An 18,581-nucleotide genomic window follows, 5' to 3' on the forward strand; every position below is an offset into this window, starting at 1 on the left:
GATCCTCCTGCCTCAGCTTTCCAAGTAGCTAGGACTACAGGCATGCGCCACCACGCCGAGCTAATTTTTAAAAAATTTTTTATGGAGAGGGAGTCTCTACGTTACCCAGACTAATCTCTAACTCCTGGCCTTAAGGGATCCTCCCACCTTGACCTCCCAAAGTGCTGGGATTATAGGCGTGTGCCACAATTCAAACTTTTAACCTAACATGGCTGGAGAACCATTCATTTTGATTTTGAGGGGAGCAACAAATTGACAACATTTCTTAAATTTAGAAGTCGTTTGAGACAAAAAAAAAAGTGAAAAGTATTAATTGGGCAATGTCTCTTATATTGTATGATACATTTAAAACTAAAGAAAGGCCAGGCGTGGTGGCTCACTCCTGTAATCCCAGCACTCTGGGAGGCTGAGGCGGGCGGATTGTTTGAGCTCAGGAGTTCCCAGCCTGAGCAAGAGTGAGATCCCCGTCTCTACTAAAAAAAAAATAGAAAGAAATTATCTGGACAACTAAAAATATATAGAAAAAATAGCCGGGCATGGTGGCGCATGCCTGTAGTCCCAGGTACTCGGGAGCCTGAGGCAGGAGGATCGCTTGAGCCCAGGAGTTTGAGGTTGCTGTGAGTTAGGATGATGCCACGGCACTCACTCTAGCCCGGGCAACAGAGTGAGACTCTGTCTCAAAAAAAAAAAAACTAAAGAAAGGTACTTGCAATTTCTGAAATTTTGAATCAACTGAACTTTGATATTGTTAGAAATGCTTCAGTTCTATTGGGAACTGTTTGGTGGCTTAAATAAATTCCTTTTTTAATACAAAAATCTTTTTTTAGCCTTTTTCTCATAATTTTCTGACAAAATTTCCATAACTGAAATAATAGATTCTTTTACCATATCTAAACATAGTTTTCTTTTTTTGTGTAAGAATCTAAAACATTTTATAGCTGAATAAAGTTACAAGCTCAGATTCTATTAAAAAAATTCTTTTGAAATTTTGGACATTTAATGTTGATTTCAAGAGACTAATTAATTCCTCTTGACTATTAAGTGGAAACTTCTTGTCAAGTTCACTATGCATTTGTTGAAAATGTCTCTTAATATTGTCCATTTTATTATCTTAAAATTTTCTTACACAACAAACAGCTTTTTTTTTTTTCCATTTTGCTTTGCTGCTTCAAATAGCTATTGCCGGATGCAGTGGCTCACGCCTATAGTCCTGGCGCCCTGGAAGGCCGAGGCAGCAAGATCATTTGAGGTCAGGAGTTCGCGACCAGCCGTGCAAAAACGAGACCCCCGTCTCTACTAAAAATAGAGAAAAATTAGCTGGACAACTAAAAATAGAAAAACAATTAGCCAGCTGTGGTGGTGCACACCTGTAGTCCCAGCTACTTGGGAGGCTGAGGCAGGAGGATATTTGAGCCCAGGAGTTTGAGGTTGCTGTGAGCTAGGCTGATGCCATGGCACTCTAGCCCAGGCAACAGAGCAAGACTGTGTCTCAAAACAAAAAAACAAAAAAAGCAAAAAAAGTAGCTATTGCCATTCATGGTGAATTTTATAACGTATTTTTTTCTTTACTATTCCTGTGGTAGTACTAAATTCTGAATCTCCACAGAATTCTGCATCCCACCAATTTTGATAAGTTGTATTTTCATTCATTTTGTCCAAAATATTTTTTAATTTGCCTTGAGACCTATTCTTTAACCCATGTGTTATTTAAAAGTATATTGTTCGATCTCCAAATATTTTGAGATTTTCCAGTTATCTTTCTGTTATTGATTCCTAGTTTAATTCCACGGTGGTCTGACAACATACTTTGTGTGATGCCTGTTCTTTTAAATTTGTTCAGGTGTGTTTTATGGACCAGAATGTGGTCTATCTTGATGAATGTTCTGTGTGAGTTTGAGTAGAATGTGTACTCTGCTGTCATATAGAGGTCAATTAGATCAATCAGTTAAGTTGATGGCTGTTCAGTTCAACTATATTCTTGCTGATTTTCTGCCTGCTGGATCTGTCATTTACTGACACTGGGGTATTGAAATCTTTAGCTATAATAGTGAATTCATCTATTTCTCCTTGCAGTTCTAACAGTTTTTGCCTCATGTATTTTGACTGTCTCTTGTTGGGTGCACACACATTAAAGATTGTTATGTATCCTTGGAAAATTAACCCCTTTATCATTATGTAATGCCCCTCTTTATTCCTGATAATTTTCCTTGCTCTGAAACTTTCTTTGTCTAAAATTAATACAGCTAGAACAGCTAATATTTCTTTTGATCAGTGTTAGCCAGGTATATCTTTCTTTATCCTTTTACTTTTAATATATCTGTCTTTATATTTAAAGTGGGTTTCTTGTAGATAATATATAGCAGAGTTTTGTTTTTTTATCCATTCTGACAGTCGTCTTTTAGTTGACGTACAGATAGTCCTCAGGTTACAGATGACCCGATTTACAGCGTTTTGTACATACAAACAGGCTCTCAAGGCTACACATAAAGATAATTTATAATTAAATAATTAACTTAATAATTTGGGAACTAGTTTCTTTCATGCATGCAAACAAAATCTCATGGCATAAGCGGCTCATTGGCGCAGCCTCTTTAGGCTAGTCGCTAGTCTCATTGTTTACACAGTCACTTACACACAGCATCACTTTCGTCTTAACTTTTTTATTTGATTTTGTGAGTCTGTGTTTACCCTTATGACCATGCCTCCAAAGCGAAAGTCCACTGCAAGTCCAGGTGAGCCTGCAGCGAAGAGAGAGCTGATTACGATGGAAACAAAAGTAGAAATAATTAAGCATTCAGGAAAGGCCAGACACAATCACTCATTGGGAAAGCACTAGGCTTCAGTTACTCAACTATCAGAACAATTATAAAGGGTAAAATGAGGATAATGGAACATGTGAAAGGCAGTGCTCCAATGAAAGCTTCAGTTATTACTAAGCAGCATAGTGGATTAATTATTGAAATGGAAAGATTATTACTGATTTGGTTAGAAAATCAAAATGAGCTTAACATTCCTATTAGCCTAGCATTGGTGCAACATTAGGTGAATGTTAACCTTTAATATTCTGTTTTTGTTTTTTTTTTTTTGAGACAGAGTCTCACTCTGTTGCCCTGGCTAGAGTGCCGTGGCATCAGCCTAGCTCACAGCAACCTCAAACTCCTGGGTTCAGGCGATCCTCCTGCCTCAGCCTCCCGAGTAGCTGGGACTACAGGCATGCACCGCTAATTTTTTCTATATTTTTCTATAACAACAATTAGCTGTTGTCCAGCTAATTTCTTTCTATTTTTTTTTTAGTAGAGACGGGGATCTCACTCTTGCTCAGGCTGGTCTCGAACTCCTGAGCTCAAACCATCTGTCCACCTCAGCCTCCCACAGTGTTAGGATTACAGGCGTGAGCCTCCACGCCCAGCCCTTTAATATTCTTTTTTGAAGTTTCCCCTATCTCCTGTTTAAACTGTTTGCATAAGTTTGTTTTTATGGTCTGTTTGTTTGAATTCAAAGAAAGAGCCCAATAGTTTCTGTAACTTATTATTACAGAATGGGGTATTATTATTACCACATATGAGCCATTATAGTACCGTTATTATTATTATTATTATTACCATATATGCACTGCTCATCAAGGAGCTGAGTTACATACAAACCCGACCTAAAGACTTTCTCAGGGACGTATCTCATCTGTAACCCAGTGACCTCCTGTATTTAGATCATTTCACATTTAAACTGATATGTTTGAATTATATCTACCATGTCTCTAACTGTTTTGTATTCACTGCGCTTGTTCTTTGTGTTTGTTTTTTGTAACAGGGTCTCACTCTGTCACCCAGGCTGGAGTGCAGTGGTGTCATCATGGCTCATTGCAACCTCCAACTCCTGGGCTCAAGCAATTCTCCTGCCTCAGCCTCCTACAGGCACTTGCCACCACACCCAGCTAATTTTTCTATTTTTCTCACTCTTGCTCAGGCTGGTCTCCAGCTCTTGACTCAAGCAATCCTCCTGTCTGAGCCTCCCAGAGTGCTAGGATTACAGGTGTGAGCCAACACGCCCAGCCCTATTCTTTGTTAAGAAATGTCCCCTCTCTTTCTGCTTTCTCTGGTTTTAATTGAGCATTTTATATGATTCCATTTTCTCTCCACTCTTAGCATATCTAAAGTAAAACCGTGTCTCTACTCACAATACTTCTGACACCAAATATGTGGATTTCCCACAGTAGGCAATTTCTAATTCTCTTCAGATACCAACCGAGCATGCTTCAATTTAATCCAATTCTGACACTATATGGAGTTAGCACAAACCCCACAATAAGGGCTCTGCCCCACAAGACTGCTCCCCCAGTTCAGACACCAGTTGCAAGTAATGGATCCCCAGGTTACCCACATTTCTGTCTGACTTGGCTACAAATTGAGGGTTCTCCTCACCCCCTCCTCAGGTTCAATAACTTGTTATAATGGCTCACAGAACTCAGGGAAACACTTTACTTACTTTTATCAGTTTATTATAAAGGATGTCATAAAGGATACAAATGAATACCTGAAGAGGTACATAGGGCAAGGTCTGGAAAGGTCCTGAGTACAGGAGCTTCTGTCTCCATGGAGCTGGGGTGCATTATCCTCCAGCATGTGGATGGGTTCACCAACCTTGAAGCTTTCTGAACCCATCATTTAAGGTTTTTATGGAGGTCCCATTACATAGAAGTGATTGATTAAATCATTGCCCCTTGTGATTAACTCAATCTTCAGCCCCTCTCCCCTCTCTGGAAGTCAGGGCTGGGGGGCTGAAACTTCTGACCTGTTTTAGTCCATTCCTGTTGCTATAACAAAAATACCATAGACTCGGTAATTATAAGTAATATAAGTTTATTTCTCAAGTTCTGGAGGCCAGAAAGTCCAAGATCGAGGCGTTGGCAGATTTGGTGTCTGATAAAGGCTTGCTCTCTGCTTCCAAGAAGGTGCCTTGTTGATGCATCTTCTAAAGGTAAAAAACGTTGTGTCCTCACATGGTTCAAGAGCAGAAGGGCAAAAGGGATGAACTCTCTTCCTCGTACCCTTTTATAAGGGCACTAATCCTATCCACAAGGCATAGACCTCATGGCCTAATCACTTCCCAACTTCCCCAGCTCTTTTTTTTTCTTTTGAGACAGCTTCTTGCTGTCTTGATGTCACCCAGCCTCGAGTGCAGTGGCACAATCATAGCTCACTGCAGCCTGGAACTTCTGGCCTCAAGCAATCCTCCCTCTCAGCCTCCCAAGTAGCTGGGACTACAGGCACACACCACCACACCTGACTAACTTATTTTTTATTTTTTGTAGAAACGAGGTCTTGCTATATTGCCCAGGCTAGTCTTGATCTTCTAGCCTTAATGAATCCTCCGGCCTCAGCCTCCCAAAGGGCTAGAATTACAAGCGTGAGCCACTGCACCCAGCCCCCTGCTCTTAATCCCTTAATACCTTGGAGGCTAAGTTCCGACATATGGATTTCTGAGGGACACATACATTCAAACCATAGCACAACCCTCTAATCACATGGCTGGTTCCTCTGGCAACCAGCCCCCATCCTCCAAGCACTTCATTAGCATAAAATCAGGTATAGTTCAAAAGGGCTTAAACTGTGAATAACAAAAAACACTCCCATCATCTCTATCACTCAGAAAAGTCCCAAGGTCCCAGAAGCTCTGTGCCGGGAACCAGGAACAAAAACCAAATATTAATTTATTATAGTACATTAGGAGCTCTGTGTCAGAAACCAGTGATGAAGACAAAAATTATATTTCTTATTATATCACTATATCACAATATCAATTAAACTTCCTTTAGAAACTTTTTTTAGTGGTTGCCTTAGAGCTTGCACTATACATTTACAACTAATCTAAGTCCACTTTCAAATAACACTATTCTGCTTCATGGTTAGTGTAGGCACATGGTAACAGAGTATTCCCACTTCCTCCTCCCATCCCTATAACAGCACTGCCATGCATTCACCACTTGTCCATGCGCTCCAATCACCCAGTATGTTGCTGCTATTATTACATTGAACAAATAGTTATCTATTAGATCAGATAGGAATGAGAAATAAAGATTAATTTTACCTTCATTTTTGCCTTTTCTGATGCTCTTCTTTATTTATATGGATCTGAGTTCTGAGCTTCATCATTTTCTTTCTGTCTGAAGAACTTCTTTTAATATTTCTTGCAAGTCAGGTCTACTCATGACAGATTCCCTCGGTTTTGTCTATCTGAGAAAATATGTATTTTTCTTCACTTTTTTTTCCTTTTTCTTCTTCTTTTTTTTATAACAACCCATTCCAAATGAATGCTTTTCTTCACTTTTGAAGAATAATTTCACTGGATACAAAACTCTAGTTTGGTGGGGTTTTTTTTTCCAACACTTTAAATATTTCTCTTTACTCTCTTCTTACTTGCAGATTTCTGACAAGAAGTTTAATGCTAATGTTTATTGATTTCTCTATAGGTAATATATTTTTTCTCTTCTTTCAAGATTTTCTCTTTGTCTTTGGTTTTTGCAGTTCGAATATGAAATGCCGAGGTGTAGCGTTTTTTGGTATTTATCCTGGTTTGGTTTTTATCTCTGATCTTCTTGGGTTTATGGTTTGGTTTCTGTCATTAATTTTGGAAAATTCTCAGCCATTATTACTTCAAGTATTTATTCTACTCCTTTCTTTCTTTTTTCTCCCTCTGGTATTTCCATTACACATATTTTTTGTAATTGTCCTACAGTTCTTGGATATTCAGTTCCTTTTGGTTATTTTCTCTTTGCATTTCACTTTGGCAGTTTCTATTGGCATATCTTCAAGCTCTCAGCCATGTCCAGTATACTGCTCCATCAAAGGCATTCTTCCTTTTTGTCAGTGTTTTTGATTTCCTTTTGATTCTTTCCTAGAGTTTCCATCTCTCTGCTTACATTACCCATCTGTTCTTGAATGTTGTCTACTTTTTCCATTAGAATGCTTAGCATATTAATCATAGTTATTTTTAAATTTCCATTCTGATAATGTATTAATCATGTTTTTTTTTAATTTTCTGTATTTTATGATGCTTTGACATCTTAGGGGCCTTGCTAATCCTCAAAAAACTGCCCCTCCCAGAGCTAGTTAATTTCTACCATACAATTCAACAATCCCACCACTGGGTATCTACCCAAAGAAAAAGAAATCATTATATCAAAAAGATACCTGCACTCCTATGTTCATCACAGTACTATTTACAAAGGTATGGAATCAACCTAAGTGTCTACCAATGGAGGACTGGATAAAGAAAATGCAGTATATGTACACAATGGAATACTATTCAGCCATACAAAAGAATGAAATTATGTTGTAGCAACATGGATGGAACTGGAAGCCACTATCTTAAGTGAAACGACTCAGACACAGAAAGACAAATACCGCATGTTCTCACTTACGAGGGGAGCTAAATAATGTGTACGCATAGAAGCAGAGTGTGGAATGATGAACAATGGAAACTCAGAGAGTGGTGGGGGTACGAGGGGGGTGAAAGATGAGAGGTTGCTTGGTGGGTACCAGGTGTGTTGCTCCAATGGTGGATGCACTGAAGGCCCTGACTGCACCACAATACAATATATCAATGTAGCAAAATTGCGCTTGTGTTCCATGAATATATACAAATGGATCAATCAGTCAATAAAAGAAAACAGCAAACTGTTTTCGAAAGTAGTTGTGCCATTTTATATTCCCTTCAGCAATGTTTGAGGGTTCTAGTTTCTCCACATGCTAGCCACAATTTATTATTGCCTCTCTTTTTTAATTATAGCCATACTAATAGGTATGAAGTGGTATCTCATTGAGGTTTTAATTTAAATTTCAGTAATGATTCATGATGTTGAGCATCTTTCTATGTGCTTATTATGCATTTATATATCTTTGTTGAAATGTCTATTCAAATCTTTTAACCATTTTTAAATGTACTTGTCTCATTATTGAGTTGTAAGTTGTTCTTTATATATTCTTAACACAAGTTCTTTATCAGAAATATGATTTGCAAGTATTTTCTTCCAGTCTGTGGCTTGGATTTTAATTTAATGTTCTTAATGTTATCTTTTGAGGCACAAAAGCTTTCGATTTTGATGAAGTCTAATCTATCGATTTTGTCTTTCATAAATTGTACTTGTATTTTTATGTAAGAACTTATTGCCTAACCAAAGACTTTTTCTATGTTTTCTTCTAAAAATTTTATAGTTTTAGCTCTTAAATGTAAGTTTAAACCCATTTTAAATTATTTTTGGGTATAGTGTGAAGTATGGATCTAATTTTATCTTTTGCATGTGGATATCCAGCACCATTTCCCTAATGAATTGCTTTGGAATCTTTGTCAAAAATCAATCGATCTGCCTTCATTTTTAAATTTAATTAAATTAAAAATTCAGTTTCTCAGTTGCTGTAGACACATTTCAAATACTCAACAGCCACATTTGGCTAGCAACTACCACACAGATAGTGTAGCCCTTGAGGCCACAAAGATGAAAATACTACGATTTTTGTCCCCAAGGACCTCACAGTCTTGTAACATAAACTTAATAAAACTGAAGCAGTGTAAGAAATAAACAACATGCTAACAATAAAAAGCAAGAAATAGAACATTCCCAAACTAATACATTCAAAGAATCACTAGACATAAAAATATTCATAATCTTTGAGTCAGGAATCCATCTCCTAGAATTTGTTCTGACAAAATCATTCAAAAGAAAAAGAAGCCATGTGAACGTGTTTACAGATACATTATTTATTATATAAATATTATATTTATGCAACTCTGAATACACTGAATATACTAAAAACTGAGTTGTACACTGTAAAAGGGTGAATTTTGTGTCATATGAATTATATCTCAATAAAGATGTTATTAAAAACTGCTAAAAGACTGCTTACTATGTACCAGGCACTATTCTGAGCACTCTACATGTACTAATTTAGTGGTTCTCAAAGAGTGTGCTTCAAACCAGTAGCATCAAGTATGAAATTCAGGCATCCCACCTTGACCTAATGAATCAGAATCCTGAGGCCAGGGCCCAAGAAAGTGTGTTTTAACAAGCCTTTCTTATGATTCTGCAACATGGACAAGCTTGAGAGGCTCTGTATTAACTTATCTAATTCTCACTGAAAACCCATAAGGTTGGCAATATTATTATCCCCATTTATAAAATTGAAGATTGCAGAAATATGGAATGCTGATTGATAGAATATAAGGTTGTGTGCATATATATCTACACATAGCAGCCATATAAAAAGTTTGTCATACACACACACACACACACACACACACATACATGCACACACCTTGCAAAGAACTGGACAATGGGTAGGAGATCTTGGGTGTCATTTGTACTTGTAGAGTTTCAACAAAATTTTGTTAGTTTGTCGTTTTTATGTGATTGAAGAGTAGTGGTGTCAGATTGGAAAGTGCTTCCATAGAAGAGCCACTGAGCTGTGCCTCGGACAGGCAGGGAAAGTCCCAGCAAGGTTGGGGATTGGGAAAGCCTAACTGGGTGAAGGTGCTGTTTGTAGACCTGTCAGGTCTGGAGGTGGGAAACTGTGAAAGGACAAGTTGGGGCAATCAAGCCAGTTTATGGAGTGCCTTTAAATGCCAGCTGGAAGAGTCCAAGCTTTGTCTTGAAGACAACAGGAAGCCCTGGAAGTTTCTACGAATGACAGATATGTAGGAAGCGGCACTTTAGAAAAAGCAGTCTGCCAGTCATTTGGTGAAATGAACAGCTGGAAGACTAGTTAAGGTGCTGTTGCAATTATGCAGACATGAAAGGGGCCTTGCCTAGTGTTTTTAGAGAGAATGGAAAGAAAGGGAGGAGGCGGGACATTTCGAAGGTGGAATCTACAGAATAGTAGGAACGCTATTGAGCACCTTTCTCCTGGGTCCCTTCCCCTTTCTCTTCTCTGATTCCCAGCCCCTCTAGGCAGTTCTCCTCATTCTCTACCCGTGACCACAAATCTAGAATCCCCTATGCAAATGAATCGGAAAACTAAATGTTGGTTTTCCAAAGAACGACTGGTTATACCACCTATTTTATAAAATCACATATCACTTCCTTTCTTAAAGCACATTAATAGCTGCTCAGTGCCTGTAGATTGAAGTCCAAACTCCCTTAACTTGGTTCATAAGGTCTTTCACGACCAGCCCCCACTTGCTTTCTGGCCTCTTCTCTTGCCATCTTCCGCCTGAGTACTCCCGTGCTTTAACCACACTGAAACAATTTCAGTTCCTCTCAGGCCTTTGTACATGTTGGTCTCTCTGTCCAGCTCCTTTTCTTGACATAGTCCAGCTCATCCTTTAAGGCTCGCCTAAAATGTTGTTTCGTCCAGGGAGCCTTCCCTGATCTCTCGCCCAGATTAGGTGGCCTTTCTTCATGCTCCCCTGGCATCTAGGACTTCTCCCACCACAGCACCTGGTACTTCCTCCATCACAGTACCTGTTACACTACATTGTCACTGCCTCTCTGCTTGTCTGCCCCCTACAGCGTTAAAGTAAATTAAAGTGGACATTGGGCCTGAAGAATCCCTGAGCAGACAATGCCAGTTAAGCCTCATAAGTGACCTTAACCTTGCTTGATTTGCAAATGTAAGTGAAACTTAACTTGGGCTTATTTCTTGGAAATGTCTCTATTAAAGAAAAACCAAACTTCAGCTCAACAAATCAGAAGTGACCAACAAACTTATAATCTATAATTAGGGACTTCACAACAGGGTAGACCAAATAAGACAACAGTGTAACTGTAACCAGTCAAATATTTTCTTTGCTTTACTTCCGTGTTCATCCTATGAAAGCCTCCCCCTGGAATCCCCCGGTGGAGTTCCTGAACCACTTCTGGTTTGGAGCTGCCAGATTCATGAATTGCTGTTTGCTCAAATAAACTCTTTAAAATTTTATGTGCCTTAGTTTGTCTTTTTGACAACAGTGATCTGTGAGTTCCTGAATTCTATTAAAGCAATCAGTCAGGAAGATGTTCTAACAAGAGGGCACTGGAACAGGTTGGAAAGCCAAGCAGGCAGATGGTAGCAATAGACAGTAATAGATACCATTTATGTCATGTTCACTGTTTGTTAGAAGCTGTGCCTATAGCTTTATATACATCATCCCCAAGCTAAGTGCATGGAGTCAGTATTACTAACCACATTTCATAGCTAAGACTGAGGTTTAGAGCTAGGCTTCAAAGCATCTTCCTGGTTCCAAAACCTGTGCTCTTTCCTTTACATTAGTGCTTCTCAAACTTTAATGTGCACTAAATCACCGAGGGACGGGCGGGGGGGGGGCGGTCTTGTTAAAGTGTTAATGTTTCAGTAAGCCTAGGGTGGGGCCTGAGATTCTGCAGCTCTAATGTTGATGCTGCCAGTCTATGGGTCACAGTCTGACTGCGCAAGAATCACATGATACTTCGCTATTTTTCTCAGAGAGGCTAAGTAACACCCAGGTCACAGAGCTTGTTCATGGTAGAGCCAGGACTTTTGAACCCAGGTCTGTTTGACCCCCAAATTTAAACTCTTAGTCATTAAAATATGCTGTCCCTCTCTAATAACAGGAAACAGGGCCCCCAGCTTCCAGGCTGGAGCTTAAGAGAAAAATCTAATCCCTGAGAAGTAAACAGGAGCCAGAAAAACTAAGAGGGTTACCAAGACAGGGCCTTTGGCAGAGGGAATTAGGGCTGTTACCAGATTGCGGCACAGGGTGGGGCCCAAGTCTTAGGAACAAGATAGAAGCTGCATTTCTGAAACGAGGGCACAGCGGCAAAGACAACCTGATGCTGAGACTCCAAGTGTGAGCCAGAGCCTGTTCGTTCCCTCTTCCTGCGGCCTGAAATGGGGCCAGGGACTGGGCAGCACTGACCCTGCAGGTGCGATGAGGTGTGGGAGAGGAGAAGGAGGACCCGGGGCTGGGAGCCAGGCCACTCTTTCCCAGGGCCCCCAGCACTGCCCAGAGAGGTGAGGCCTTGCTAAGGCTCACCAGTATCCCTACTCCCTGCCCTTCCCTTTCTCACCCTCCATCCTCTTGACTTTGAGCCCTCCTCCCACCCTTGGTCCTCCACACGCCTGCTCCCTGTTTGCGAGACAGGATGGTTCTGTATCTTAGGAACCTATTGACCGAGCTCTGTCAGGATCCATAATAATTGGCTTGTATTTGTCTTTCCTTTTTTCCATCCTGCCTTGTTCCCTTTGATTGGCCGGGACATAGGGTGGGTCTCTGAGAAGTGGTAGAAACTGGAGGAATGAGCGTTGGCTCGGTGTGGGGTCTGCAGTGGGGAGGAGGAAGCCCACGGGAGCAGCACAGAGGCGCTCAGAGCAGAGAGTAGGGTATTTCAGGTGCTTCTGGTCTCCTGCTTTCACATCAGGAATGCGGCCACCCATGCCACACCAGCTGTCAGCTCAAGGGCTGCATCAGAGTCATCAACTATATTAGGATCTTAGTCAGAACTTTTGATTGACTTTTGGCTAGAGGCCACTTTAGAACTTTCACAACAAAGGACAGGTACAAATGTGACCTTCAGGAAAAGCTACAGTGTCTGAAAAAGAAAAACAACCAGATCAGTTTCTGAGCATGAAAAATGCAACATTTCAGAACTGGCTTTGCAAAAGTAATTATTAGGCACCGTTATGTCAATGTTACTGTTGTGGGGAAAAAAGTCTTTTTCACCAGCAGAGATAGGTAATAACCTCTCTGCCATATTAGGATAATTTTCCACGACGTGAGAGCCCATCACATACCTTCTGTCACTCTTGCCCCCAGACAGAGCCTCTCTGTCCAAGTGACTCCCTCTCCCAAGAGGAGGGATGTCCAGGGCACAGAAGGGCTGAGGTAGGAAGGAGGTGTTTGTCAGCACCCTCTTACTTAACTTTCCTTGGCCATTTTAATCATTTTTTAACATTCATTTTGATTCATTTTCGAGAGCTGATTACAGTTTAGTCTCTAAAGACGCTGGTAATTATCCAAATACGAGTCACTTGAAGAAGGACCCCTGGCATCAACCATGACTTGAGAATCCTCCAAAAACTACAAGCATTTCATTTTTGTGTATCCCAGTTAAAAAAAAAAAAAATCCCAGGGTGTGTATGTATACACATACATAAAAGCTTCCAAAGGGATACACCCCACCTGTTAACCTTTGGGGTTACCTTTAGGGATGGGATTGTGAATAGTGGAAGGGGCTTCACTTCTTTTGGCTTATAGATTTGTTGTTTGAATGTTTAAAGTAATGAGCATTACTTTTATGATGGGGAGAAAGGAAAGAAGAAAGGAAGGAGGGAGGAAGGAGAAAGCAAGTTGAAAGAGAGAAGGAAAGACAGAAAGAGAGAGAGAGAGAGAGAGAGAGAGAGAGAGAGAGAGAAAGCTACCTCCACCCTCCTCCACCCTCTCCCTGAATGAGGTCCAGGGAATCTCATCTATGTCCCTTATCCTGCAGGAGCCGCTGGAACCCTCACAGGCACAGAGAACAGCAGCTGTTCACCCTCTTTGGTGCATTATTCATCCTGTATTTATTTTATTTAGATTTGTCAGAGTCAAAAGAGCTCAAAATAAAAATACACATAACTTTTGGCCATTTTAAATATCAAAACATTGAACGATATTTAGGGAGACTAGAGGCAAGAGGGAGGCCACGGGGAACACATAAAAGCAACAAGTTGGATAAGAAAGAAACAGCAGTTTCAAGTAAAAAGCAACAAATACCAGTCTGCTAAAAAAAACCCATGTCTGCTACTCCTTGTCTGAGCTTATGACAACCTTGTCCTCCAGACGTCGGGCCAGAAAATTAGACACAGAAGCCATTGTCCCCTGGATTCTCTTATTGCCTCAGAATGCCCACAGCATTGGCCGGCAGCTGTGGACGTGGCTCCTCAAGACCCATGGTCAAGCTCACCTTCCCCAGAACCCCTTCCTCTCTTCCCTGTCCTCCGATGACCGTGCTTCTGCGGTCCCATTTTACATGCTCAAGTTTTCAGTTATTTTGCACGTGTTAACTGTTGTCACTCTGGACTTGGTTATATCGGCGGTGTGTCTAGTTTATTGACCTGAAAACCTTTGAGCACAAAGGCCTTTGGCATGCCTCTTCATCCCCTCGGTGTCCAGGTAGTGCCTCATCCACAGAGGGGGTCTTACGACCTTCGATCACCTTCCTGCCACCTCTCCATGCTCTTCTCCAGTGACATTGCCCAGAAGCCAGAAGGACCGTGGTTAGCAAATGACCATGCAGGCACGTCTGTCTAATTCTAGCCAAGGGCATGGGGGAAAGGACAGAGCCCAGGGACCTGTGGCCTCTTCTCTGAGGGGACACTGGGCTAATAATAGGAGGGGAGATTAGGGAGGGATTTGAACTGCATTGTTATCTCACAGGAATGGCGTTTGAGGGCCTTTTTCCCAAGCTCTTCCCAGAGCAGCTCCACCCCCCCACCCTTGTGTGGCTGTGGGAGTACCCACTGTCTTTTCCACCTTTCTCGTTCTGTCCCCCTCCATTCCCCTCCTCAATTCCTCATCCCTTTCCTCTCCATGTTCTGGTCTCCTGCACCTATTCTCCCTACTCCTCTGCCTGGGTCAGCTTCCTTCCGCTGCATCCTACAAGGCCTGTCCACACGTCCTTGGTCTCTGCCTGTGGCCCTTCAGGCCCCTCTGTCCCACCCCCTCTCTTCCCAGGAGCCTCACTGTCTTCAGCTTCAGGTGCCAGATTTCTTTTCCAGACTCGTGACCTCTGTCTCCCCACTAACACATTTGGGCCAGTTTTGTGTCCTCCTCTGAGTCCTGCTCCGCCTCTGTCCCTGTGGACAAGCACAGGTGGGTAACAGAGGTCGAAGTGGGCTGATGGCCTCCACATGCCCAACAACTAGCAGTCGGCACTGTCTGACACCAGGCACAGGGACACGTCTGAGAACAAGACCCACCTCCCCGAGCCCAGCCGCAGCTATTCTTAGGAACTCAGCACCACAAAAGGGCCTTTTGCTTTGTTTCACACCACCCCCAGGGATCTGCTCTTGGCAGCCAAGGCTGTAATCTCAGAGACAGGGGCCCAGGCACGGGGAGGCCCGGCTGGAACCTGTGCCCCCTACTCTGCTTCTCAGAACCATGAGGCTCTGCCCTTGGACAAGGTCACCTCCCTCCATGACACACAGACACACAGCTCTGCCACTCTTTCTGCAGTCTTGGCCTTTTCACTCCACTGCCTTTGTTCCCATGGCTAGACCTCAGCCGTATCTCTGCATGCCTCCCCGTCTGCCCCTCTCAGCCTCCTCATGCACCCCTGCCCTGATTTTTCCCCACTCCCAACAAACCAACAACTGCACCATCCTGCTGCTTTCCCACTCTCCCTGCTCAGAAAGCTTCAGCTCCTTTAATCTAGTAAACTCAAAGCTCTTTGAAAAAGGGCCTTCTTTCCTTGCTGCAGGTGGGGAAACTAAGACCCCCGCATCTGTCGCTTCAGACATTGAGCCTGAGCAACTCTCAACCACTAGTCTGGTCCACAGACTGAGGACAGTCTGGCGCTCCAGCTGCTGGCTGCCCCAAAAAGCTCCCTTGGGGGCAAGCAGCAGCCAGCTCCCCAGATCCTCTCTTCCAAGCCTGACTGTGTGAGTCTAAGACCCAGGGCAGTCACTCATCAGCCTCTCCCACGGCCAGAAGGACCTGTGTAATGTGTGTATCTGTTTGTTTACTTACTTGGGTTCTGATTCTTATGGAGAACTTTGGGGCATGTGTAGCAAAAACCTGGAATGAAAGCTCTGCACTGAGCCCAGGCTGGCACAGCCAGCTGCAGGGATGCTGCACAGCCCTGCAGCACAGAAATAGCAGAGCCCTCCACCCACCTCTTGCACCAGCAAGAGCCCTGCCCCAAGAGACCAGGAAGTTATCCCAGGCCCAGGTTATGGGTTGAGGTCGGTAGAGGCACCTGTACCTTTAAACGAGGAATGTTATCTTTCTAGGTAAAATAAAAACACTGAGGCAAAAATAAGCAGAAGACACTAAGCTACCAGGCACTACTTAGGTTTCCAGATCACTCGCTAGGGCTACTCCCTGCCCTGAAGCCTGCTTTAGTCCTCCCACGTGGAGCTCAGGAGGCTGAGACGCTCCTCAGGCAGTCAGAGAAGGCGCAGGGATGAGAGCCACGCTGCGGCAAGCTCCGCTCCAAGCTCCCTGCGTGCATATCTGGAGGGGAGGAGCCAGTCTCACGTTTGCAAGTCCCCCCCCATTGGCACCCCAATTCTCCAGGTATTCCCAAACTGCCCCCCAGGCTTCCAAAAAGAGAGATGGAAATAAGAAAACAGAACCAGAAAATGTAAAAGGGAATGGGGAACAAAATAGGGCATCTTTTATCACCCACTCTTCACGTGTTCAGGACTGCCCTATCTTAAAAATAAAACAAACCGTGCTACTTGGCCATTTTCCTCTTTAGCTCCTGTCTAATCTCATTCATTTCACCGCCAAACTCCTCAAATGCATGGTGTACACCCACTGCTTCCACTTCCTGTCCACTCATCCTTTTCTTAATTAACTCACTGTAGCCTGGCTCTGCCCTATGACTCCACAGAAGCTGTTTGCTCCAAGATAACCCAAGTTCTCTTCGCTCCCTGACAGCCTTTCTTTGGCATCCGACACTACCAGCCACCTGCTACTCTTGAAATACTTCTTTTGGCTTCTAGGAAACTGCTCTTTTCTTGTTCCTCTGGGCTCTCTTTCAATCTCCTCCATTCTCTGTGGGCTTCTCTTCCTTCTCCCATCTTTTCACTGTGGCTATCTCCCTGTGCCTTTCCTCTTCTCTCCAGTGGCTTCTCCTGCATCCCCTGGGTAATCGGCTCTCTTTCTCCAGTTCTGCCCACTGGGCCCATGATTCCATCTTCCTCCAGGAACTCAAAACATCTTCCATGTGGCCCCACTGTTACCTCCAACTCCCCCAAACCGAACATTTTGTCTTTCCTCCTGCCTAAGAGCTTGTTCCCTTTTGCCACTATTCCCATCCTTGCCAACATCATGCAGGCATGACCTCCTTCTTTGTTTCCTGTATCCAGTCTGTCAGCAAGATGTTTTATTCCTCCTTCAGAAATGCTTTCCAGGCTGGGCACGGTGGCTCACGCCTGTAATCCTAGCTCTCTGGGAGGCCGAGGTGGGCGGATTGTTTGAGCTCAGGAATTCGAAACCAGCCTGAGTAAGAGCGAGACCCCGTCTCTACTAAAAATAGAAAGAAATTAATTGGACAGCTAAAAATATATAGAAAAAATTAGCCGGGCATGGTGGCGCATGCCTGTAGTCCCAGCTACTCGGGAGGCTGAGGCAGGAGGATCGCTTGAGCCCAGGAGTTTGAGGTTGCTGTGAGCGAGGATGATGCCACGGCACTCTAGCCCGCCCGGGCAAAAGAGTGAGACTCTGTCTCAAAAAAAAAAAAAAAAAAAAGGAAGAAATGCCTTCCAGCCTTGCCTTTCCTCTTCACATCTGCTGGACCTGTTCTCCTGTCAGCCTTGATTGCTCCTATAGTCTTCTCTTGGGTCTCCCTGCCTTCAGCCTCTTCTTCCTCAAAGCACCCAACAGTAGCCCATCTAGGCCTCTCAAACTCTGCTCTCAAGACATCACAACGCTGTCCTAGAACTTTAGTTCCTCATTGCTTCCAGGACATTGTCCTTTTTGCTGGTCTGGGAAACATGGCAGAGTTGGTAGAGAGTACTTTGGAGTAGGATAGACCTGGGTCTGAATCCCAGTGCACACTTGCTGCTTGACTTTGAGCAGACAGCTTAGCCTCTCTGAACCCTGTTCCTCATCCATAACAGGCAAGTTAAGTGACAGGCAATTGTGAGCATTAAGTGAGATCATGTGTGTAAAACACTGTGCTTTGTGCCCAGCACAGGGAGGCACCTAACACTTAGATAGCCCTTTCTCCTTTTTCTCCTTCCACCTGTGTCTCCAGACCCCTCGCAGCATAGTCTGAGTCCTCATTAACTCATCACACCCCTCCCCCTACATGCCTTCGGTCATGGTGTGACTCTTGCTGCTTAGGATGCATCCTGATTCCCAGGGGTTCTCAAAGCCCTAGACTCCCTTCAAGCCCCATTCCATGTCTCCACCTTGAAACCTTTGACTATTCAAGCCCACCCCAAGCAAGAGCTTCTCTGCCCTTGGGTTGTTCCAGGTCTAGATCACACTGTTTAGCCCCAAGCCATCTCCTTTGGTTCCCAGTGTGTTACCTTCGGCTCCCCTAGCGTGTGGGAGAGCCTTGAGTCAGAGGCCCCCACAGAGCCTGGCATGTGGGAGGGGTCAGTGAGGCATCTGACTGGCTAATTGGGACCCAGCTGGACCGGGCTGAGGACTGGAACTGAGGTCCCCTGGTGAGTTCATCAAACACCAGTGCTCTGATTAAAACTGGCTACAGAAGGTAGGTCGGGCTCTGTGCCACTGGTGCTTGTGCAGAGATGTGCGCACACGCACAGATGTGCATGTGTGTAAGCACATGTGCTTGGTGCACACACCTGCATTTGTTGTGGGGGTAGAAGAGGGGAGACAGACAGTGGTCCCAGGGAGGCCTGCTTGAGGAAATGGGGCCTCTGACAAGAGTAATCAGGAACAGAATGCCCTCTCCC

This window comes from Propithecus coquereli, unplaced genomic scaffold (genome assembly GCF_000956105.1).
Source record: "Propithecus coquereli isolate 6110/MARCELLA unplaced genomic scaffold, Pcoq_1.0 Scaffold3, whole genome shotgun sequence".
NCBI lineage: Eukaryota > Metazoa > Chordata > Mammalia > Primates > Indriidae > Propithecus > Propithecus coquereli.